We start from the raw sequence: 26,877 nt of genomic DNA, 5'->3' as shown, positions 1-26,877 counted from the left end.
CGGGGGAGCCGCGACCATCGATTCTGCGCCGTGAGGACGGGAGGTAAGTCGATCTAAGATACGTCGACTTCAGCTAGGCTATTCTCATAGCTGAAGTTGCGTATCTTAGATCGATTCCCCCCCCCCCAGTGTAGACCAGCCTTTAAGTAAGCAAATTAGCCTCTAGTTAGAGCTGAAAGAATTCTGTGACCCGCACTGCTGAATGCGTGGCAGGAAATTGTAAATTCTGGGGACTCCTACCACCTTCCTTTTACACCCTTTTAATTTCCATTATCCCATGACCTTTTCTCTCCATTGCATTCACCCTTCAGCCTTCAGCACCTAGGTCCACCTGTCCACCCTCTGCCAGCTCATGAACAGAGCACCTCTCTGCAGTGCCTCTGATAAGGATTTCTTGTCCCACAAAACAGAGGCTTTATCCCTAGATAGCTCCCTGTTAGAGATGCTGCAGAGGAGCATTTTGCAGACATATGCAGAGGGAAAGCAGAGTCCTCGTGGGCCATCTGGGAGCTGTTGAAGCAATCTGAAGATGTGGGGCAGGCCTTCTGTGATGAGGGATTATAGGTTTGAACTCTGATGCTGGAATAAATCTGAAACTTGTTGCTCTCTGGGTGACTGCAAAAATCAAAGCCTACCATATTTAAGTTTTTAGTTAACTGGGCCCTAGACGATGTACATTTTGTAGGATTTTTTTCCCTTCAATAGGCTCATGGTAGTACTGAACTGAATAACTATTCCCCCCCTCAGAGCCCTAATGTGACATCTGTTGCAACATCTGTTCCATTTCCTATTCTATAATACATAGAGTATAAATGCTATACTCATGTTAAGAATTATAAATTTTGCACTTTTTAAAAATTTAACAAGAGGGCATATTATTTTTAAAAATATTTTACATCTATTTTCACTTTGCATAATCAGGCCTTATGGGGAAAGGTTGGTACAAACCCAATATGCCAAACATGCCCTATGGCGACCCCTTTTCTATCACCTCCAAATAAAACATCTTAGTTACAGAGTACAACGGGACAGAACAAACCTCAGTATCAATCTACACGAGCAACTCTCTGCCAAACCAAACATCATCAAGGGTAATAGAACATTGCCTGTTTCATCTTAACTTGATTCCCTGCCCGCCCTCATCCCTGTGCATTTAAGATGTGCAAGGACAAGGATTCATAGATTTTTCATTAAAGAGATGTCGCTCGCTATACTTTGCTCCACCAGAGAGGAGACTAAATCAATTACTCTGTTTGTTATATCCTTTTAGTTTAAAGGGGTATGTGCAATTTCCCCTATTTTGTGGGACTTTAAAAACAGACCTATTAATGAGAAATCATTTTCCCCTTCTGTGTGAGAGGAGATTAGACTTTCTTTTTCCCCCTACAATTTTTTTTTAAATGAGATTTATAGGCAAACTTAGCAACTACAGAGTTTGTCCTTTTTAAAGTGAATTTAGTGCTTATGAGAGATGCTGGCTCCACAGCCTTGAAAAGCAGAATCTTCTATGTATCCACAAAACAAATGGCACACAGGGAAAACAATGCATGCTTTCCCCACAATACTCCTTCCATGTGCTTCCGCCCTGCCCTGGAGGGACAATGTCTAATGATAAGAGGAGAAGTCTGATGGTGTATTTTTGAGGAGTGGGCCTAAGTCTATTCAAAACCAAACTGAGATCATATACTCCTTTCACACAGTTCATCAAACAATCCTTTAATGGTAACGACATTCCTCTCACTACCAACATGGGCCAAAGTTGAACTGGTTTAACATATTGGTCTTCAAAATATCTTTAAGACGGAGACTCATAATCAGAGGCAAACAATCTGGGAACCCAAGACACATGCAGAGCACCTCAGAGATGATCTCAGTAGCACAGCAGACTACGTGTAACACTGTAGTAAAATTGTCACCACATTAAATAACATTTAACATTTGTATGGCTCTCTCTGATTTGCAGTCAGTCATGTTTTTTCCACATTGCCTCTCTTTCATGCCATCATTCCCACTCTAGCTGGCCACCATTGCAATCGCTATCCTCCATGTGGAGGTTAGGACTAGAGCTGTGTGAATAATTGATTTGTTGGTTCACTAGCAATAAGGGAAAAAATGTGTTTCAGGGCAAATGAAACATTTACCATAGTTCTAGCCAAAACAAAACATTTCATTTCAATTTTGAGCTTTGTTTAACTGTTCTTTTTAAAATGAAATTGAAGGAAATTTTGAAATGAAGTCATTTTGAAAGGAAAAATTGAGATGTTTTGTTTTGAAAATGTCAAAATGAAACATTTCAACTTTTTCAGGGGTTTTTTCCCCCTGACTGAAACAATTTGGTGATATTGACACAAATTCACAAAATCTTTTGCTAGACCCAAATTTGAAATATTTTGGTGGAAAAAAATGTTCTAGCTTAAAAATGTTGACCAGCTCTGGTCAGGACAACCATCCTCTCCCAGGAACATTACCCTATAGATTGTGTGGCTATCAGGAAGTAGTACAATGCAATGTTGTACAAGGTGACACTCCCCCACGCCTCCATCCTACCAAGATGAAGAGCACTTCTGCATAATAAATAGCTTCCACCAGCAAGGAAAGCAGAGAAACATGGTTTGCTCAAGAACTTTGGCTTTTAAAACAGCCAAGAAGCCTGCTGCTCCACCAACCCAATCTTTCTCCTCCTGAAACTGAAGTGAGTTTTGACATGAATTCGTGGGAGCAAGATATTGTCAAGAGGAGAAAGCTACTGGTAAATGTAGGACACTGCATTTCTCTTTTTTCTTGGAGAAATGTGTGCATGTTCACCTTTATTCCCAAATCTTCCCAACACCACTCATTTTGAGATGCCAGCACTCTCTTACAAAGGGATACTTTCTGGTAAGCAGGTACATTAATATTCATTAAACTGATATTGGAGCAAAGTAAGGGAGGGACAGCTTTGTTTGTTTTTGTATAAACTGAAGTTTAAAACTAACAAAAATTGTCAGTCCATCTGAACTGGACCTCAATATTAATGTGTCAGCCCTTATTAAAATAATGCAGGATTTAGCAGCACTTGGTTTATTCCCAAGTGACTGCTGACCTCAATCAAATCATGGGATTATCATATTAATCAGTTAACTCTGCTTTTCATCTCCTTAATTAGCATTCTTTATCATCTTCTCTGAAACAAACTAAATGGTATATTTAAAAAAAGAAAGTCCAGAATGATCTATTTAACAACACAGTGTGCAAACCATTGTAATGCAACATGAAATGAAATGTAATACTAATTAAATTGTAAGTCTCCCTATTAATTAATGTCAACAAAATCTTAAAGTAACCTGGCAAGGTTCAGAAATCTTAAAGGAAGCTATGTGCAAAGCAGCACATTTTGACAAGCAGTAAACTAAAAGCATAACATTTTATAGGTATTTTTTAAAATACTCTAATGTATAACACACCATGTAGAGTGTTGTGTAAGTAACTATTTCAAAATGCTGTATGTAGTGAAGAGCTGTCAAATACATAGATTCTCTCCTGAAATTCCATCCATTTAATAGGTCTATTAGTTTGATGAATTTGCCTTTTGTAATAATTTATTTAATACGTGTGTGTAGCTCTCATGAGTATCTCTGTTCTGGGCTATTTGTACAGCTTACAATAGAGTTCTGAATTATTTTTAAAATACATATAGTTTTAAATACACAAATGCACGTTACATTCTCCTTTTACTATGGCTTGGCAAGACATTTTACTATGGCTTGGCAAGACATTCAAATTACTTTCCTTTTACATGAAATGGCCCTTTATATCAAAGTCATAGCTTAGAATTTTTAGTACAGTGTGTACTTCACAAAAGCAGGAAAATATATGTTACTGAAAGCTCAACTAGCTTTTCTTGGCTAGAGATATTTTTGTGTGCATGTGAAAGAGGGGGATTAGAGTAGTGAAGGCTTTATATATTTTTAGCATTTTAAGTACAGCATATGCAACTGCAACATCATGTTCAACTGTGCACTGTTCTTTTTCATGATGGTTTCAAATTCAACCACATTTTTTGTTTTCACACTAAAATGATTTTTAACTAAAAGTAAATAAATAGATCTCCTGAATTAATGTTGGCCAATATAATGGTAGGAACAAGCATTTCAAGATTTCTGAATGCATTTGCATATAAGGATTACATCAGCTCATTGACAGCATTTTGCTAAAGGGCTGTCTAGTATATCCACTGGAGCAGAGATATGGCTTGCTAAGCTCTGCATTATTAAACCTATGATCCTAAAGAAAGTCTTCAGAGACAGCAAATAAAGGACAGACACCTATATGAACCAATATAATAATCTCCACTCCATTAAGAAAATTATAATTAATCTATTAAACATAAAGAATGAAGAGTTGAAAAACCAAATTAGAACAACCAAAAGGAAAAGCTCCTTTATAATAATGCTACAAAACTTGATCAGTTAAAACACCAAGATGGTGATCTATAAAAATAGAAGTAGACATTCCAATCTAACTTGTATTGGCTTACCAGAGGACCCCAAGAAAAGATCTAATGGCATAGGACATACGATCACACTTGCTTGGGAGGATTTGGAACATACAGTACTTACTTTCATTACATCACTAAAATAAGAAAGCATGCAAAGCCAGTGCAACTACCGGCAAGTTGTCCAGAGAATGTAAAATTTCCTCACTTTAAAGAAAAAGATAAGGTCTTAAGCAAGGTGAAAGCCAGTGGATTGTTCTGTTTTGTTACTGCAGTGCTTTATGGGCCAAATTCCAGCTTTGGATGCAGAAACACACAGCTCCCATTAATTTATCGGGAATGGGGGCTATGTCTGGATATTCAAAGCTATCATACAGGGTGGCGTGTGCCTTTCAAAATATCACTATGGCAATATAAGGGAAAAGGTGGAGGTTTTCCAAGAAAAAACACAGTTGAAAATATGTAATGCTCTCTTTTGTCCTCCAACTACCAAGCTGTAAAGCACATTTTCTCTTTCTCCAAAGTCAAGGCCCTGCTCCTGAACACTTCCTAAGAACTGTCCGTTAAGGACTATCATGTTTTACCTGATATTTTTGAGCAGTATTGTGAACAAATATCTTTGTGTAACACAGTTCAGGTGTTTGCTTGCACTTCCACAGTGAAAACTCATTTATAAAAACAATGCAACTGAAATTAAAATAGTGGAGTAGAAAGGATTTGAGATTTTTATTTGATGCAATAACTTTACATTTTGGCATTCATAACTCATGTCAGAAACAAAGGTGGTCTCAGATCTGATATTAGGGGCTCTGATGTATTTTTTCATGCCTTACTTATAGGTGCACCCTTAATTACACAAACGCACAATGCTTGTAGAGCATTCTGAAGGGAAAATCTACAATCACATTTAAAATTGTTCAAGGTTTGTCTTTTTAAATTAAAAACAAAACAACAACAACAGTTTTGCCCATAGAACAATATAATACTTGAATGCTTTGTTATTACATATTCAAGCTCAGGCTTAAAATTGTTTCTCTGACACACAATTTATTTCAACAATGCAAATCAGCTTATTCCTCCCTCTTAACAGTTTGTTCTTTTTTTTTTGGAGTACTAAAGCAAAATCTAATCTGATCTGTAAACATCAACCATTAAGAAACTGATGTATTCCACCCGAGAAAAGCCCTATAAAAAGGGGTGGGTGATTTGATTTCCTACTTAAAAGTTCCAACCAGCCAAATTATAAGCACATTTTACCCACTGATTACAAAATGGCCTTTATAGCAGCTGCTATTTGGTTTAAGGCCATCAGAGTATGATTTACTGGCAAAACTTCAGTTTCAGCTAGCTAGTAGAGGATGTACTAAATACGGCTAGTAAGCCGCAAGCAGCATTGCTACAGGTTATTTAACATAATAGCATCCATTCAACTTTACAGCTGTTCAGGATGGGCACAGAAGGGTGCAAAGATGCAAATTTAGCAGAATCAATCACTCCCTAATTCATGCATTCCAGATACATCATCAGCTTGGTGAAAAATTATGCAAAATTCACTGTCATAAGCCTCTGATATGTTTAATTCCATTCCAGTCGCTGGGGTAAATAAAACATTCTGTGGTCTTCCATGGAGTGTTTTAATTTCTCTTTTTGTGGGTAGAAGATTTTTTCCCCTTGTCCATTTGTCAAACGGGGGGGGGGGGGGGGGGGAGACAGTATTCAAACTTTTGAAGAAGACAGTATTCAAACTTTTGAAGAAGAGAGGTTTTATTTCCAAGTTCCTTTCAATTAATTATCCAATTAACTATTGCTACTGTTTAGACTAGTCACCAAAATAAACCTACACTCTACAGCATAAACTTAAAATTAAGCAATATGGTCTTTTTTAAAATACAGTTCTCTCCCTCAACATTTAGTTTGGGTCCTTTGGGGTTTGCTGAAATTATTTTGCTTATGTTTTTCCTCTCCCTCCCCCTTGAGATTTTTTTAGTCCTATCTCTCCACTATTGCATATCATCTGCTGTCCTTCCATCTGCTCACCTTGTCCAAGATCACAGCATGTAGAGTAAAAGGTATGGCCAGTCACACTTTCATGGTGGGATAACTCACATGACTGGAGTACTGTCATGGATGGATATAAACTGTTCAGGAAGGACAGGCAGGGCAGAAAAGGTGGGGGAGTTGCGTTGTATGTAAGAGAGGAGTATGACTGCTCAGAGCTCCGGTATGAAACTGCAGAAAAACCTGAGAGTCTCTGGATAAAGTTGAGAAGTGTGAGCAACAAGGGTGATGTCGTGGTTGGAGTCTGCTATAGACCACCAGACCAGGGGGATGAGGTGGACGAGGCTTTCTTCTGGCAACTAGCAGAAGTTGCTAGATCGCAGGCCCTGGTTCTCATGGGAGACTTTAATCACCCTGATATCTGCTGGGAGAGCAATACAGCGGTGCATAGGCAATCCAGGAAATTTTTGGATAGTGTAGGGGACAATTTCCTGGTGCAAGTGCTGGAGGAACCAACTAGGGGCAAAGCTTTTCTTGACCTGCTACTCACAAACAGAGAAGAACTAGTAGGGGAAGCAAAAGTGGATGGGAACCTGGGAGGCAGTGACCATGAGATGGTCGAGTTCAGGATCCTGACACAAGGAAGAAAGGAGAGCAGCAGAATACGGACCCTGGACTTCAGAAAAGCAGACTTTGACTCCCTCAGGGAACAGATGGGCAGGATCCCCTGGGAGAATAACATGAAGGGCAAAGGGGTCCAGGAGAGCTGGCTGTATTTTAAAGAATCCTTATTGAGGTTGCAGGAACAAACCATCCCAATGTGTAGAAAGAATAGTAAATATGGCAGGCGACCAGCTTGGCTAAACAGTGAAATCCTTGCTGATCTTAAACGCAAAAAAGAAGCTTACAAGAAGTGGAAGATTGGACAAATGACCAGGGAGGAGTATAAAAATATTGCTCAGGCGTGCAGGAGTGAAATCAGGAAGGCCAAATCACACTTGGAGTTGCAGTTAGCAAGAGATGTTAAGAGTAACAAGAAGGGTTTCTTCAGGTATGTTAGCAACAAGAAGAAAATCAAGGAAAGTGTGGGCCCCTTACTCAATGAGGGAGGCAACCTAGTGACCGAGGATGTGGAAAAAGCTAATGTACTCAATGATTTTTTTGCCTCTGTCTTCACGAACAAGGTCAGCTCCCAGACTGCTGCACTGGCCAGTACAGCATGGGGAGAAGGTGACCAACCCTCTGTGGAGAAAGAAGTGGTTCGGGACTATTTAGAAAAACTGGACGTGCACAAGTCCATGGGGCCGGATGCGCTGCATCCGAGGGTGCTAAAGGAGTTGGCGGGTGAGATTGCAGAGCCATTAGCCATTATTTTTGAAAACTCATGGCGATCGGGGGAGGTCCCAGATGACTGGAAAAAGGCTAATGTAGTGCCCATCTTTAAAAAAGGGAAGAAGGAGGATCCGGGGAACTACAGGCCAGTCAGCCTCACCTCAGTCCCTGGAAAAATCATGGAGCAGGTCCTCAAGGAATCAATTATGAAACATTTAGAGGAGAGGAAAGTGATCAGGAACAGTCAGCATGGATTCATGAAGGGGAAGTCGTGCCTGACTAACCTAATTGCCTTCTATGATGAGATAACTGGCTCTGTGGATGAGGGGAAAGCAGTGGATGTGTTATTCCTTGACTTTAGCAAAGCTTTTGATACGGTCTCCCACAGTATTCTTGCCGCCAAGTTAAAGAAGTATGGGCTGGATGAATGGACTGTAAGGTGGATAGAAAGCTGGCTAGATCGTCGGGCTCAACGGGTAGTGATCAATGGCTCCATGTCTAGTTGGCAGCCGGTTTCAAGCGGAGTGCCCCAAGGGTTGGTCCTGGGGCCGGTTTTGTTTAATATCTTTATTAATGATCTGGAGGATGGTGTGGACTGCACTCTCAGCAAGTTTGCAGATGACACTAAACTAGGAGGCGTGGTAGATACACTAGAGGGTAGGGATCGGATACAGAGGGACCTAGACAAATTAGAAGATTGGGCCGAAAAAAACCTGATGAGGTTCAACAAGGACAAGTGCAGAGTCCTGCACTTAGGACGGAAGAATCCCATGCACTGCTACAGACTAGGGACCGAATGGCTAGGTAGCAGTTCTGCAGAAAAGGACCTAGGGGTCACAGTGGATGAGAAGCTGGATATGAGTCAACAGTGTGCTCTTGTTGCCAAGAAGGCTAACGGCATTTTGGGCTGTATAAGTAGGGGCATTGCCAGCAGATCGAGGGACGTGATCGTTCCCCTTTATTCGACATTGGTGAGGCCTCATCTGGAATACTGTGTCCAGTTTTGGGCCCCACACTACAAGAAGGATGTGGAAAAATTGGAAAGCGTCCAGCGGAGGGCAACAAAAATGATTAGGGGTCTGGAGCACATGACTTATGAGGAGAGGCTGAGGGAACTGGGATTGTTTAGTCTCCAGAAGAGAAGAATGAGGGGGTATTTGATAGCAGCCTTCAACTACCTGAAGGGGGGTTCCAAAGAGGATGGAGCTCGGCTGTTCTCAGTGGTGGCAGACGACAGAACAAGGAGCAATGGTCTCAAGTTGCAGTGGGGGAGGTCCAGGTTGGATATCAGGAAAAACTATTTCACTAGGAGGGTGGTGAAACACTGGAATGCGTTACCTAGGGAGGTGGTGGAGTCTCCTTCCTTGGAGGTTTTTAAGGCCCGGCTTGACAAAGCCCTGGCTGGGATGATTTAGCTGGGAATTGGTCCTGCTTTGAGCAGGGGGTTGGACTAGATGACCTCTTGAGGTCCCTTCCAACTCTGATATTCTATGATTCTATGATTCTATGCCTCTTCATTTTCTTTCACAGGCCCAGACGCTTTAAAATAAGCTCTGGTCAGTTTCAACCTAAGGATGCTTCTGTTGGCCAAACTGCTGGGGAAACATCTGCGTGCAAGAGCAGTAGCCATGGCATCATCTGTCTTTGCAGGACCATCACCCCACGCAGTTCATTAAAATTTAGGCTAGAAAGGGTCATGGTGGGATGAAGGTGGAAACATGAAATAGCCACATTCCTGTGCAGACTTAGGCTCCAGCTATGAAGGCTTTTACAATAAAAACAAAATTTGAAGTACAAAGAAAACTACACTGTGTTAAATAAATAAAGAAGCTAAGACATTAGAATTAAGGCTGATGTTCGTGCTGCAACTCAGGATGTTCTACCACTTATTCCTTTTCCTTTTATTCAACAGTGTGAGTTAGGGATGGAGTTTGACATGCCATAATTAACTTCCCAACTTTATCAAATATCATTATATGACTGACTCTATAGTTATGGTTGAGGAGGCAGTTTTATTCTTAACTCCTGTTTTTTAGGCTCCTACAGCTTTCTGGAAAAGTTGTCGTTTGGGTTGCAATCTCTCATGTTTGCTTTCAGCCAGAAGATACATTTTCTTCTGTTAATTCAGTACAATTCTTTTGGGATGTTTCGAGTTATAAGACTGTGGGGAAAATGGAGTTTTTCACACTTCATATTTTCCAGATGCTCCCCCCACTCCATGCAAACACACATGGATAATTAATAAATGAGTTATTTTTAATACTTCAGACTTGCAACACACTTAGGCCCCAATCCTCTAAACTTTACTTTAATGGGACTTCTCACGTGCATAACAATAAGAATGTGCTAAATGTTTCCAGGACTAGGTCCAAAGGAGAAAGGTGCCTTTGATACTGGTATACAAAGAAAGTTATGAGGGTTTGAAAATGTTGTACTGTGAGAGACTTCTTATATCTGCTCACTTTTAACATGCTTAAGTTCAGAGGTCAGTCTAAGGCTACTGGATTTATTTCACTGTGTAATCTTAAAGGAAAACATTAAAATAAAAACATGGAGTGAGATTCACACATTCAAATAAAAGCAAGAACATTTCTTTTTCTCTCTTTTAAAAGAAAGATAAAGGAAATTAATAGCAAACAACATTAAAGCAACCTAAAGCTTAGAATTTATATGGACAAAAGTTATGGTTTCCACAGTAACCATAACTCAGCCATATTGCACATATATACTAAGGTATACAAGTATGCAATGCCAAAATGATTGTCAATGTGTGGCTGTCACGGGACATGGCTGCCCTGTAGTGCCCCCTGCTGGCCAAGTGTGGCACTGCTGGCACACACTGCCTCAGTTCCCTACCCTGAGGTGAGTCTCCTTAGTTCTCCTCACACTGGTCTGTGCTGGAGATGTGGCTTAGCCTAGTCACAGACAAACATAACCCCTTCCAGGGTAGCAAAAAAGTCCCAAATAAGCAAAACAGGTTTCTCTGCCCATTGGGGCTTCTCTTAAGCTCACTCTCTGGGCTCTGTACCCAGCCCCTTTATGGGCTGAGTTTTCTCTGCTCCAGTATAGAGTACTTGCCCCCCTCAGTCCGTTTTCCCTGGAGTACCATTCTCAGCCCCTGGCCTAGGGTCTTTCACAGCAGCCTTCCCACTCACTGGGGTTACAACTGCCAGAATGATCTCTCTCAGCCCTCTAATAAGGCCAGGTATCTATCAGCTATCACTTGACTCTCCATAGTCCCACTACTTAGGCTGGGAAGCAGATAATTATGGCACAGGGTGCAGCTGGCCCCCATCACCCCTTAAAAGGGCCAGTCACCCTGTATTCCACTGAAACAAAATAGATGTAACTTCATTATCAGAGTGGCAAGGGGGCAGAAAATGGTGTAAGGAACAAGTAGGCAGCGCTAACCTATAAGTAGACATGGTCAGGGTGGTTAGGAATCCTGCAGATCCAGTAGCTCCAATTTGGCCTTGTCTAGACTAGAATTTCAAGGTGTGTTAGAACGTGTTACTAACACATTTTAAAAGTCTAATGTAGACAAGGCACAGAACCTTTCACACACGGTAAGCTGGTAGAGTCAACGCCTGTGGAGGAGTCTAGGGTTTACCTTGACTAGTTAACACATTAAAACTACAAATTGCCTTGTGTACACTAAGATTTTAATGCATTAATTAACGTGTTAAAAATACACCTTTTTGCTTGGTGAAGACAAGGCCTGTAGGAGTAAATCTGTACTGGGGTACAATTAGCTTAGCTGGAGCAGGAGTGTAACTCTTTACCAGCTTTGCTGAGTCTGATCCTCTCTGTTCACAGGATGTAGTATACTTGGTTTGTGTGTATAAGTGAGTGACGGTGACCTCTAGTTGATATCCCAGCAGAAGGCTAAGGGACCCGCTAATTCTCCAGCTAAAGGAGCTTTCCTTTAGTTCACATGATCACTGTCTATTGTGTGTTTTGGAATCTGAATGTCTGATGTTCTAGTTGCAGCTGTCCCAAGTATGTTATTTTTATAGTAGTTGTGTCTGTTGTCTGCAACACAGAGGTTCTTTCCAAGAAGGGAGGGACTAGAATTGCCACTGACACAGGAACGATTTCTTGGTGAGCAGGAATTAAAATTTTCAGCCATAGCATTGGGTAAAGATAGTACAAACTAAGTCTATATTCAAAATAAATGGTGACTCTGCTTCTCACCTGTACACATTTCAATTACCCAGTTTTTTACCCACTGAGGGCCCCTCCCATTCTTGCTGAATAGTTATTTACTCCACTGGAAGGCCCACTGAAGTCAACAGAAGTAATTGTGGAATGAGGTGATACTTAGCAGGAATAATGGTATCCCCATCTGGCCCTAGGGCAGCAATAGCATTTTTAAACATTTCAGTAAAAAACTGCCTGTAAAGCATGAATGAATCACTTTTTCAATTATAGGTCCATCTATCCTATTTTCCACAGAAGAAACTCTCATACAGAAAAATACTTTCAGGAATGTATTAAAATAAAACTGTGGAACCCAAAGCAATATTATATAAGCACTTGCATTGTTGTACAAGCCCTGAAATGATTTTTCAGGGGTTGGGCAGATTTCGGCACTGTTAAAAGATTTTACTGAATTAAGCCATTAGTATTTAAACTGGTTACAAAAAATATTAAATGCATAGAACAAATAGAACACATATAGAGAGCAATGAAATTCCTGACATTTGGCCCCAGTAATACACTATTTTATACTGTATGTATTTTAAAAAGCATTTCATTTTTGAAATAATGTCATTTTTACAAAAAGCATGATATAAAAATACATTCATAAAAGACTCTTCCGGTCTTAAATTATGTTTAAAAGTTTATTTCCTTCCTAATGTTCCAGTGAAATGGCTTTTGGCAAAACTAGCTGGAAAGTAAAAACCAGATCTAAATGTAGACTTTAAGCCATTTGTTTCCAACATTAAATAAAATGGACATTTATACAAATAAAAATAATTGTCCCAAAAAAAGCAAGTTCTAGAAAGAGCGCTCTTCCGTTGGCATAATTATTCCACCTCCATGAGAGGTGGAAGCTATGTTGGCGGGGGAGTGTCTCCCACTGACAGAGTAGTGGTATGGACAGTGCTTAGGTAGATCGAACTTACATCACTCGGGGGAGCAGGGGTGTCTTTTTCACACCCCTAAGTGACGTAAGTTACATTGTTTTAAATGATAGAGTACACCAGCCCTAAGATAACCAATACCACAGCTGATGCAGAGTCTTACAGCCTCTGCATAGATAGTGCTACACTTTGAGTGGTTTGCCGAGCTCTTACAGATCTTGGAAAATCTGTACATAAGCGGTGATTCAGCTCTCACAGGTGGCTTCAGGAAATTTCACTGAGCTTTCTTTCTTCCAGGAGCCCTCACTCGGGGCAATGATCCAGCTATTTGCAAGTATCACAAAAGGCACTTAACTGAGGGCCTGCTTCTCCAAACACATGTAACTAAACACATGTAACTTTGCTCATGTGAATAGTCGAAGTCAAAGGGGACCATGCATTTGAGCAGCGATAGATACATAATTAAGTACTTGCAGGAGCAGGGCCTAAGGTTGTTCTTAGAATAAGTAAACAAGTACATTGCTTTCACAAGTTGGCAAAGCTCTGACAAACCTTAATGTTAAGTTTATTTTATTTATTTAACAGAAATATGATAGTCTACATTTGCTGCCGAGTGAAATTACTTTCGTACTCCATCATGATTTTATTCATATTTTTCAAATCATAACATTAATATCTTTGTTGTGGTTGGGGAAGGACAGCTTGATCTCTGGATGAATTTGAAAGTTATATTAACATTGTAGGTAATTAAGCATATTAATGATACTTATAATGTATAATAAAATATAACCTTGTAGATAATTATATTAACCTTGCAGATAATTAGAATAATTAATGTTTGCAAAGCGCTCTGAACATGAGGAGAGACAACCTTGGTGCTAACTATTACCATTTCAGGTACTACCAGTTATTAGTATAATTTTAATCAAAAACCTAGCTGCTGGAGGCAGCATTGGCTAGTGGATACAGCACTGGACTGGGACTCAGGAGACAGGGTTCTTTTTCCAGCTCTGCCACTGGCTGCTGGATGACTTTGAGCAAATCACATCTCTCCTCTGTGCCCCAGTTTCCCCTTCTGTAAAATGATGCTGACCGCCTTTGTGTAAAGTGTTTTGAGATCTACTGATAAAAAAGCACTACATAAAAGTTAGGTATTATTAAATACATTGGAATCTTTCAATCTGTTTGCCACTAAAATATTAAAGTCCTGACTCAGAAGATTCTACTCCATCAGTGGAACAGAAATGAGTATGTGTGATGTGAAAAAGTACTCTAGCAGCCTTTAGGGGATAACTCCTGAAATAATTATTTTACACAAAATATCCAAACCCTTGCAATAACAGAAATCCCACCTCGTGAAAAAGACACATTTTTTACAGAGTACAATTTATTTCTAAAATCATCTTCAATTCCCCTAAAAGAAAAAAGCTCTTTCTTCATTCAGCCAAAGAAAATATTAATTTGGACAATTTGCGTATATTTTTCTGCTTCAGAAATATGATTGGTCTGAAAAGCCAGGAACCTAATTAACTCTGAACTAGTCCTCTCTCAAATCCCATGAAATCCAACTGCTGGAACACTAAATACTAGCTTGAAACCACAGGTTTTGAGCACTAGAGTAGTTAAAAAAAAAAATCTGTGTTTATCAAAAACAAATGCCAAAACCACAGACAAGAACTCAAGCAGAACAGCTTATAATTATGTTCTATAGCATTTCCCTCTTTGTCTGGGGAAGCACTAATAAACCTCTGCCCACCTGAAAACATAAATAAAAAAGCCTAATTAACATAAATGCTCTCATAATGTTTATATTGCACTATCACTAAAAATACATTCGGCTTTGCTCAAAAATTTTGTGAACATAAAATGAGAATAGTGGCTTAATGGCTTTGTTCCTGATAAGAAAAAATATATCATATATAAGGGATAGCTCAGTGGTTTGAGCATTGGCCTGCTAAACCCAGGGTTGTGAGTTCAATCCTTGAGGGGCCCATTTAGGGATGGGATGGGATGGGGGGGAACTGTCAGGGACAGTACTTGGTCCTGGTAGTGAAGGCAGGAGACTGGACTTGATGACCTTTCAAGGTCCCTTCCAGTTCTATGAGATATATATACCTATCTCCATATTTATTATAATATTAAGTAAATAGGAATGGAAGGAACATGTCAGCTCACTACACAATGCATATGACCAGTTAATTTTGTGCAGACCAGGGCAGAAAACATCTCTCTTCCTATAGTGCTTCAATAGGATCCAAGCAAGATAAACATTATGTGACTTGATGGGATGCAAGCCCCAGAAGACCCCAAATGCTGGCTGTACATCCTGGCAACCTATCCAGGAGATTGGCCCATTGGCCAAAAAATAAAATAAACAATTCTCAGAAAGGAATTGCAGCGCTGTTCAACTGGGAGAGGGGTTAACAGCACATATGAATTAGCTCTATAAGCTTCATAGAGAGACAGCATGATCTGGTTGATAAGCCACTTGACTTGAAGGCAGGAAGGAGATTTGGGTTCTATTTCCAGCTCAATCACTTTTCACTTCTGTGCCTCTCCCATGCTTTGCAGGGGGGCTGGAATAATTTGCATAGTGGGGGTGCTGAGAGCCATTGAACCAAACTGTAAACCCCATATCTGATGGAAACCACTTCAAGCCATGGGGTGCTAGTTCCAGCACCTATGACACTTTGTCTTGTCTATTTAGACTGTAAGTTCTTACTATGCATTTGTATGGTGCCTAGTCTCAGCTGGTGCCTCCAGGTACATACATAATACTGTCATCATCAAATACCACAATTCCATTTACTAAGTCAGATTTTATACCTATCTCATAGAGCTGGAAGGGACCCTGAAAGGTCATCAAATTCAGCCCTCTGCCTTCACTAGCAGGACGAAGTACTGATTTTGCCCCAGATCCCTAAGTGGCTCCCTCAAGGATTGAACTCATAACCCTGGGTTTGGCAGGCCAGTGCTCAGACCACTGAGCTATCCCTCCCCCCACTTTTCTATATAAGTGGGACAATATGGCTTTAAACTTAGTTATTTTTAGTTACCAATAAAAAAGACCAAACCTGCATTAATTTCTCTCACTTAAACAGCCAATTAGCGCAAAGCTAAACTGTAGCACATGCTTCTCCCTAGGGCTTTCACAGCCTTTCCCTACTTAGCTACTTTTCACTCTCCTCCTCAGTTTCTTCCTTCCATTCTCCCTGTTACAAGCCGGTCGTGCCTCAGACGTAAAAGTAAAGACTGCTATTGTCAGGCAGGGAGTGGGTGGGCAGAAAACACGCCTGGTGTGTGCAGTGGATGAAAGCCAGTCTTATTCAGAGAGCCAGCACAAGTCCCATGTACCACTTAAGTCCTACTATGCAAGTGGATGCAAGTGAGGACTTAAGCAGTGCATGGGACTTGTATTTCATTTGATAGATATACAACTCCCATTTTCCTGCTCTAAACACGCAGCACTTAAAGGTTTTACAGGATGTCCCATTTTAAAAAAGGTCACGTACAAATTATATGTTATCCACTATTCTTGCACTTATATTTGCTATTTTTGCTGCTTCCCCCATCCCTAGAATTATCTTTTTTTTTTCTGTTCAGTTCTTTAAATGCTCCTTGTTGTTGGGGCTATAATTTCTCTAATAAAAACTGAATTGGTATTTATCATAAGACACATTTAGGATATAGTAAAAATAAATACCAATGTCTAATTTTGATGTTTTCAAGGTTTTATTTTAACCCTTTCCCCCAAAAATGCTTTGCATTTTCACATATGTGGCTTTGAGGAGTTAATGTTTGGGTCTTCCATTCTGAAGATTTCATATATTTAATATAGAATTTAACACCATCTATTTATCTCTATTACATTCCTTCCACCATATGACATATCATATGTCTTGAATTCATCATCAAGAGGTGGCTTATTTCATGTGTTAGCTCTTCATAGCTGATATTTTTCCACTATGAAGAAAATCTTCTTATTTCAGGGCACAGAGGGAGACTAATGAGAGAACCCTCAGGATTCTGTATCTACTTGACAGGTTACTAATGAGAGATTACATTTCCTATCTTATACTGTAGCAGACAAGCACTGGCTGAGCAGCTCAGAGGAGAGCCAAATGGCCCAGAAGAGACAGCCAAACATGGCTGGCTTCTGATATCTGGGTTTCAAGAAACAGGATGATTACACAGAGTAAGAAGGAGATACAAGTGGGTTATGTATTAGTTCACACTGATGTCTTATGAGACAAGTGAAGTTGAGGTAAAAGAGAGTGAGTGTAATACAAATGGGGCTACAAGGAAAGATAAGAGTTTTTCGGATTGCTACTATGGGGAGAGAGCATAACATGCTATGCAGATGGGCATAACAATGATTGGAGAATTCATATGGGTGCTATTATCTGTCATCTTCCCCATGCCTACTCAGTGGGACTTGAGGATCCAGTGGTGGGCACCATCTCAGGATATACCAGTCTATGTAAACAGATTGAAGGCTGGAAGGCCTAAGTCTAAGCTGTCCTCAGCCAGAGCCACCTGCGCTGGAAAGGGTTTCTCCATCAGTCTGGAGGGATGTATGAAAATTTGACTCCAGCAGAACAGATGAGAGAAAGGGGTCATGCTTCTCAGATACATTGTACATTTTCAAGGGACAAAAAATATCTCCAACGAACAAAAAACCTGATGCCAACAAATTGCAAAACTGGCACATACAGGACTGGAGCCTCTTTTGATAAAGACCATAGGAAAATGATTTAAAGGGTGTAATATCTGGAATTTTTTTCTGTACAGCCCAGAAAGGCAGTCAATTTGAACATCTTGTAGCTTGGAAAGAAAACCATCAGAGGGAACAGCTCCTGCTTCTGATGTGCAACTTAAAATGCTCTTTTTCCTGCTGTAATTTTTTTTCTTTCAGATGAAATTCACCCCAGTGGAGAGAACACACAAAGGGTCCTATGCATCAGTTAAACTCTGTGTTACACATTTGAATGGAGCTTAGGTAAAAGGCTCTGAGTAGGCTTTCCACTCCAAGGTAAATTTCACTTGTAAGCCGCAGAGATTTAGTTTCAAATATGAGGACAGGAACATTGGTGAAGGAAGGAAGGGACTAGGACATGCAGGTACTCATGAACCATGGCTCACACTTCAACACACAAGCCTGAAGAGGTTCCACTAGCCGCCATAGTGCAGCAGATCAGGAGCAAAAGGAGAGTAGGAAGTTTGAAGGGAGTTTAGGGTATGGAGACATTCCATGTGATGGCCTAGGTTTTTCCTGGCATGGTGAAGTGCAACTCAGATTTGGGAACAGACATCTGTCATCTGGGTGAGCCAATGAGTTTTGGAGAATTTCTGTTAACCATACTAGAGTAAGTGGCACTCCAGTCACCTCTGATAGTAGCTAACTCCCACTGAGCTTAGCAAGGGAATATTCAGATAGCATGCAGTAAAAAATTTTCAGATAATTCAGACTTGCAGGTTATAGGCTTAATCCTATGCAAGGAACCTAACAGATGAAGATAACATCTGGAGAGCAAAAGAGAAGTTCATTCATCAAGTACAGATGCTGAAGGATCTACCTGTGTGTCAACAAAATTTCTAGACACAAAAATGTACTTAGTTACTCATAGCAATCTGTACTTGTCATGTCATGGGACTTTAGGAACCTAGAGATTTTTTTCCAGTCTTCACAAGCAGGTAATATTTTGTTTATACAATGACTATCTGCCTATGTCCTGTTTGTTTATATTTGGGACTGTGTTAAAGTTTGGCCTGCTTTTCTCCACTTAATATATCATCTCTGTCCTCATTCGTGGCATGTCCTCAGCAACTAATGATTTATTACACCTGTTCCCAGAACCAAAGGAACAAATTTAATTGATTGTAATAAATTACTTTGCCTTTCATCACTTTTCCACCCTTATCACTCCTGGTCTACACTCATCACTTACCTACCAGGTTCCTCTGATGAAAGATGTGCTGGTGAAGCTTATTGCTCATACAGTAAAATAATGTTCCCACTTTTTAACGAGTGGTGAAACTAAACTAATAATAAATGCACAAGTTAAAATCTTCAGTACTGAACTGGTCTTAGAACTGATCAACCATGAGTGCCTGTGGTTGATCAAAGCCCTTACAGAAGACCCCATAAATTTGCATGCTGTTTTTTTGTTTTGTTTTCTGAGGCCAATCACTGAAGTTGTACCTAATACCATGCCTTACAGACAAGTTACATTCCTACTCATGTACAATTAATATACCACACATTAATAAGGTAGACCTTCATTTTTAGCTACAATTACAAGACAGTTCATGCCAGTTGCAATTATTTCACACATATGGTCTTTATTGTGTGAATTCCCTTTTAATAAATTTTGAAGACTTTTAAATGGGCACAAAAATTTATTCTTGCCATAACTCGTAACTTTTTATATATTAAGCTCATCTTTTGTTTTAACATCAGTGTGCTATTGAACATTTTTCTGAGATAATACACTTATGTGCAGTAACAAATTTAGAAAATAAGTATAAATAGACAAATGACTCACAAACTCTGTTGCAAGCAATAGTTTAACCAGTAAACTGAGAAAAATAACTCAGGAGGCACACTCATTCTTGCATGCAATTATCTTTCTACACAAATGCTGGGATGTGGTTTAGACCATTTTTGCAGGTCTATGCACATATACATACAGGACTAATGGCTATATTATAGGACACATTTTAGGGCAGAAAAATGAAAATTTTGATTAGCTGGGAAACAGAGGAGGGGACATTAATATGACTAGATGAACAATAATTAAAGAAAGAACCCTAATGTAAATAATGTGTTGCTGGAATTCCTGATGAGCCCTAGTAATTCCATTTTGTGACATTTCCTCTTACAAAAAAGTATTTATTATACATTACAATTTATAATAGGATCCATACAACTGAAAGAAACAACTTTGTTTTGAAAAGTGATCAAGGTGTTGCTGTTGCTATTAATTTAAAAGAAATAGAGAGGGATAAAATGAGCCAAATTCAACGCTAGTGAAGGTGACAGAAATGCATCAGAATGCGGGTAAAACAGAGCAGAGGACATACAATTCTGCCCCAAGGAGTTGAGTCACAAATGTAATTAACACATTTTTTTTAACGTGCTTCATCAGCATGGAAGCATGTCTTCTGGAATGGTGGCCAGAGCATACCAATGTTTGGCCTGTCTGGCACGTAAATACCTTACAACGCCAGCTACTAAAGTGCCATGCAAATGCCTGTTCTTATTTACAATGCCACCAGAAAGTGAGAAGAGGGCAGCATTATCTCCTGTAAATGTAAGCAAACTTGGTTGTCTGAGTGAGTGGCTGAACTGGACTGAATGAACCTGTACACTCTGAAGTTTTACATTGTTTTGTTTTTGAGTGCAGTTATATAACAAACAAAATCTACATTCATAAGTTGCACTTTCACAACAAAAAGATTGCACTACAGTATTTGTATGAGGTGAATTGAAAAATACTATTTCTTTTGTTTATCATTTTTACCGTGCAAATATTTGTAATAAAAAATAATTACACTTTGATTTAAATTACAACACAATACAACATATATGAAAATGTAGAAAAACATCCAAAATATTTAACAAATTTTAATTGGTATTCTATTGTTTAACAGTGTGATTAAAACTGTGATTAATTGATAGCTCTAATTTAAATGTTACATTATAAATAAATTAATGGAGATATCCTATCTCCCAGAACTGAAAGGGACCTTGAAAGGTCATTGAGTCCAGCCCCCTGCCTTCACTAGCAGGACCAAGTACTGATTTTTTGCCCCAGATCCCTAGGTGGCCCCCTCAAGGATTGAACTCACAACCCTGGGTTTAGCAGGCCAATGCTCAAACCACTGAGCTATCCCTGCCCCCCACTGTTAACGAACAGTGGTAGTGATCGTTACAAATATCTGACTTATTTTTCTATAAAAACATCAAATTGTTGATATCTCACACTCTGTCACTTAGAGGCGAGGGAGAGGGGGAATTGACAGACTTGGTGGTAAAAGGAGAAAGCAATTTGCATACTGCAAACTTACCAACATTCAGCAGATCTGAAGGATTCAGTGCAACTTCCAACTACAGGAGAGAAGCAGTGCTACTAGAGAGACACTTTGTCTTGCTTTTCAGATCATTAGCGTTTTATATTGTTAGCTCTACAAACCCCATGAGCAGCACAGAATCATTATAATACATTATGCTCCTAGGTTTCCTGTTTTCATCCACTTGGTAGTTGAATGCTGTAAACACATGTGTGTTAAACACAAAAGTGAAAAGTACTTATGCACCTTGGAGCTTCCCAGCCTAATCACAAACTCTGAAGACCAGAGTTACAAAGGATAACTTCTACAGCGAGCTGAGTTTCAAATAACAGATTCAGACAAAGTTTGATCATTTCACATTTGGATAAAAAGAGTCACAAATTCACAAGAGTCACATACAGGAAAAGTTTTGAAAAACTCAAATTTTATGACATTCTATCCAGAGTGAAATTTTGTACCCTTACTCACATCCATTATTACCAGAGGAATAAAAACAAGTCATTAAACCTAAGACGTGACTGCTGAACAGACTGCCATAAAACTGCTGTTAATATAAAACTTAACTAGAAAGCAATAAGCAGGATAAAATTAAGTTAGACCAAATAAACAGGTCACCCTACTTAACCTGTGAAAAGAACATCTGAGCAGCTATTTTTGCTGTTTTGAAAGTAAAATCATCCCTACCTCTTTTTCTTAACTGAAACTGCAGTGACACTTGACAAGCTAATTAAGAAGAGGATGAACAGATCATCTGCCTTTGCCCTGCTACAAAATGCAGTCAGTAAGCAGTTCATGACTCCAACAGATGTTCCCGCTGTACAGAGCAGTAAGAACTTTAAGGGTTTGTTTGTGTGTTTTCTGTCCTTCCTGTACTACATAAGAAGTGTAGTGTGAACAGAGAAATCAACAGAATATTAGTAGTACTGACCCATCCAGCACAATCTGCTGTGCAAAACAACCAATAACCAGATTGCTGTATCTCCATAATTATTTCATAACTAATAAGTTTGTGCTCTCTCTAGACAAGTATTAGCAACAGCAAGTTTCTGAGCAGGAGAATTTTGCCAATATTGTTAACTACTTCTTCTTTCTGCATTCACTTTCCTTTCCAGAGCTGAAATTATCCTGCTGACAAATTATCTTAATACTGTATAACAATCAATAATTTACTTGTCTTTCAGTATCTCAAGTATACTATTTATGAATGATTCAATTTCTAACATCCTGCATGTTTGACACACCAATTCAAATCCAAAGGACTGTCTGTGATAATTAAAAACAGATTTGGTCAAATTCATCCTTAATGACACTAGGGATGAAGTTGGGGCCTTTGTGCCTTGGGTGGAGCGGGGGTTGAGCACCCCTGGGGCAAGGAGGAAGCCAGTGCCTGTGGCCTTAAGTCCATTTCCTGACTCCTCTAGGTGGCTCACCCTCGGCTCAGGGCTTTCAGCACCTCTACTCTCTCCTTACTTCTGAGAGCGCTGCGTGGAAGGCAGGTTTATGCCCTGTCTGCCACAAGGGTGGTTGGTAGGGGAGCCCAGGCCCTTCCACTCCACTGTGCTCTGACCCAGGGCTCCATGAGAAGCAATAATATCAAGCAACCTGGAGCATCAACGCTACCTCCATGGGCTACTTCCTATCATTCACCTCACCCCAAAGTCTCAAAGCCCAACATAAGGTAGCAAAAAGACAATACCTACACCTTCAGCTCAACTGGTAGCCCCTTCCAAGCAGCAGAGAGTTCTGCAGTCAAAGCTCTTAGGATAGGTCTGTCCTCCTATTCTGTCTACCCCCTTCTAAGCTGTCCAGCTGTGCGGGTGCAGGGGGGCAGAGTCATCTGGGCCCAGAATTGCTCCATCAGTTCCAGTGTCTGGTTTATACACCCCATCACACAGCTATGTATATTTTTCACTTACACAGGAATGAGCTTTATGACCTAGTGAATCTTTTTCATCTTTCAGCTACTAATATCCAGCCAGAAACAGAGTCACAAAATGATATAATGAAATCCAAGTCAATAGAATGGCAATATTCCAAGGCCATGCATAAGACATAAAGCACAAGACAGAAGCACTATGTTCATGGACTTGAAATCTGTCCTGACAGTACTTGTTTGACACATGTCAGAAACTAATTAGATTCATAAGTCTGCCTACAGTTCTAGCATCATTATTAATCCGTTCTGATTCAAGTTTATTATACTGTAAGCTTAAGGTGACAGATATGGCAATTTCCTGTAATATCCTGGACTAACCTTATTGAATTAAGTTAAACCTTATATATCTTGGGAGTTCACTGTATTCAAGGTGCAAGTTTATGTATTATTGTGTAATTGTGTGCAGCACTCCTAGTATTGGAGCTCTGGGAAATGGTATGAGCTTCAAAGGACTATCTGAAACAACATTCCAGACAAGAATTAGCTTGTCAGGAAAATCAATAGGGGAAGGGAGGTGTATGCAATTGTGCCCCCTCCGCTTATGCAAGAACTCAGCCTTTTGAAGCTTCGCCCTGAGGAGGGGACCTTTGTCTACAAATCACCTGTTATACAAGGAAAAGATAGGAGGCCCAAACTGTATAAGGGAGAGACTCACAGATTCATGGAGTGCTTGTTCTGAGCAAAAGGTGTTATGAACTTGTAATCATAGAAAAATGTCTGTGTGAGGTTTGAAGGACTGATCGCCTGCCAGAGCTCTTGTTCGAATAAGGAGTGATCTCTGGTAAGCTTAATAACATGTGTGTAATTTTTTTTATTGGTTTTCAATATGTTTTCTCTATAATGCTTTTACCTTAAGAATAAATGTGCTTGCTTAGGAAGAGCTGTGTGATGCCTTATAGCTTATACACTGTTTCAAGCCTTTGAGGAGAAAGCAAAGCAGGCCTGCTTAGGTGGTCTGACTTGCTGGGGAACTCACTGTAGGCAAGGAACTGTGCAACCTGGAAAATCCCTGGTCAGAAGAGAGAGGGATGTGTGTCTCCACCCAAGAGAGGTGATAACTGGGGAGCCGAAAGCCTAAGAGCAGATGCCCTTAGTGGACCATAAGGGGGAATTACAAGTGTAGTTGCCCTGTGACAGTAACAAGTAAGCCATCTCTATAATCAGACAGCATGTACTGTTACTGGGATCAGAAAATAAAGTGTTAAAAATATCTGAGTAAGAAATATGAGAGAGTTATGTTCTGACACATTGAACATCAATTTTTCAGCAAGTGTAATCATCTTTGGTATGAGGAGGATGGAGCCTCAACAAACAAGTAGCACTAATTCAACAACTAAACAAAACAACTCATCCTCAGGTGGTCGAGCAAAAACCTGGCCTATAAAACATTACAGGGGCAATGTTTATTTTAGAAATGAACTCTTCTTCACTAATTTTGCTAATGTATTTTATATATCTTTCTTCAATAGAAGTTCCATAGATTTAAGTAACTGAAGACTTACACATAATTCAGACTAGTGACCTGTCTATCTAATCTAGTATTCTGTCTCCAACAGTTGCCATTCTGTACACTCAGTGGCCAAACGTTTCCAAAGTATTTAAACAGCCATAATGGTCACTTACAATGATGCAATACCAAGCCTATGATGAAAATTTCATCTTAAACCCAGGCAACAAGTGGTTAGTTATATCCTGAATTTTTATTTCATCTTTGCTGTTATAGGAGTTCCTCTCATCTTTGATCCTTACAAAATTCTAATTCATGGTCAAAAAGGAAGAAATCCTTGTGTCTGTATTGAAATTCATGTTCAGATACACAGTGCACATTTACATGTTTTGGACGGATATTATACTCCTGAACACTGTGTAGCCAACATGCCTTTCTTACCATATGGAAAACATAGTTGGGAGAGGCTAAGTGAGGGGTTGAGGCCCAATTCTCTCCTGCCTTGCAATTTGTCAAGTCACTTCCCCCCATGCAAAATGGGTATAAAATGCTGTATTCTAATTTAGTAATGTTTTTATACCCACTTTGCATTGGTGTAATTGAATAGATAAGGTGCAAAGCACTGGACAATCAGGCCCTTTGTGTTCGTGCAAAACTCCCAAAGAGATTTAAATGAAGATATGTCTGATCCAAGTGTGTTTCTAAAGTGTCCTTTCTGTCATCTTGGATGGACAATCCCTGTGTTCGGAACTTTAGGCCTGGTCTACACTATGAGTTTAGGTCGAATTTAGCAGTGTTAAATTGAATTAACCCTGCACCGTCCACACAACTAAGCCATTTTTGTCGACATAAAGGGCTCTTAAAATTGATTTCTGTACTCCTGCCCGACAAGGGGAATAGCGCTAAAATCGACATTGCCGGTTCGAATTAAGGTTAGTGTAGACACAATTTGACAGTATTGGCCTCCGGGAGCTATCCCACAGTGCACCATTGTGACCGCTCTGGACAGCAATCTGAACTCGGATGCACTGGTCAGGTAGACAGGAAAAGCCCCGCGAACTTTTGAATTTCATTTCCTGTTTGCCCAACGTGGAGCGCTGATCAGCACAGGTGACCATGCAGTCCCAGAATCAAAAAAGAGCTCCAGCACAGACTGTACAGGAGATAGTGAATGTGATCTCTGTATGGGGAGATGAATCTGTTCTATCAGAACTCCGCTCCAAAAGACGAAATGCCAAAAACATTTGAAAAAATCTCCAAGGTCATGATGGACAGAGGCCACAACAGGGACTCAACACAGTGCTGCGTGAAACTTAAGGAGCTGAGACAAGCATACCAGAAAGCCAAAGAATCAAATGGACGCTCACAGAGGGAGGGGCGACTGGCGACTGTAGCTATTCCACAGTTCCCGCACTCTCCGAAAACCATTTGAATTCTGGGTTGAGCTTCCAATGCCTGAAGGGTCAAAAACATTGTCGCGGGTGGTTCAGGGTATATGTCGTCAGCCCTCCCTCCCCCCCCCCCCGTGAAAGCAAAGGGGAAAAAATCGTTTCTCGCCTTTTTTCACTGTCACCGTATGTCTACTGGATGCTGCTGGCAGATGCGGTGCTGCAGCGCTACACAGCAGCATCCCCTTCCCTTCCCTTGCGGACGGCAGACGGTGCAGTATGACTGGTAACCGTCATCGTCGTCCCGTGGGTGCTCCTGGCTGGCCTCGGTGAGGTCGGGGGCGCCTGAACAAAAATGGGAATGACTCCAGGTCATTCTCTTCTTTAAGTTTTGTGTAACGGAGATTCAGTCCTGCCTGGAATATCATGCCATCTGGAGGCTTCTGCCTCAGGCTGCTCTCCCAGCCGGCAGCACTGCGCGGTCGCACCTACCCCAGCCTACCCCTTGCTCCCAGGGCTCACAATCAGATACTTGGACCTCTACATTTTGCTGCAAATAAAAAAATAAAGCTGCTGTTTAGAACTGTCCCCCAACATACATATCCTGGGACATTTTGTATTTTGCCAGTGTCAACCAAAGACCCATACACAAATGGAGATTCAGTCCTGCCTGTGCTTCTATCCTAGTGCTTATCACAGATTCCCATTTTCAGCTATAGGCTGAGCAAGTGCAGAATGGTGGTTCAGTCTACTCTGCTGTAAGCCAATCGCCCTCCCCTCCCCTTCTCTCCCCCCTTTGAGCTCTGCTTGCAGAGGCAATAAAGTCAGTGTTTCAAATTCATGCATTCTTTATTACTTCATCACACAAATGGGGGGATAATTGCCAAGGTAGCCCGGGAGGGATGGGGGAGGAGAGAATGTAGGGGCACCCCCTAGAATGGCATGCAGCTCATCATTTCTACGGGATGTCTGGGGTTCTGACCTGGAGCGGCCGTTTGCCTCTCTGGTTCTTTAGTAGACTTGCCTGATATTCTAGGCAGGACTGACTCTCCATTAGACAAAATGTAAAGAAGAGAATGACCTGGGGAGTCATTCCCATTTTTGTCCAGGTGCCCCCGACCGACCTCACCAAGGCTGGCCAG

General features: G+C 40.4%; 1 protein-coding gene across 5 annotated transcripts in view; it reads right to left on the bottom strand.

Moving 5' to 3' along the window:
* The window catches only part of SASH1 (SAM and SH3 domain containing 1), an 817,652-nt gene that overhangs the window by 758,421 nt on the left and 32,354 nt on the right, over positions 1–26,877 (bottom strand). The window lies entirely within an intron of this gene.

The sequence above is a fragment of the Chrysemys picta genome, chromosome 3 (genome assembly GCF_011386835.1).
Source record: "Chrysemys picta bellii isolate R12L10 chromosome 3, ASM1138683v2, whole genome shotgun sequence".
NCBI classification, from domain to species: Eukaryota; Metazoa; Chordata; order Testudines; family Emydidae; genus Chrysemys; species Chrysemys picta.
Note: the sequence above shows the minus strand (reverse complement) of the source record. Positions and strands in the feature narration are given on the sequence as shown.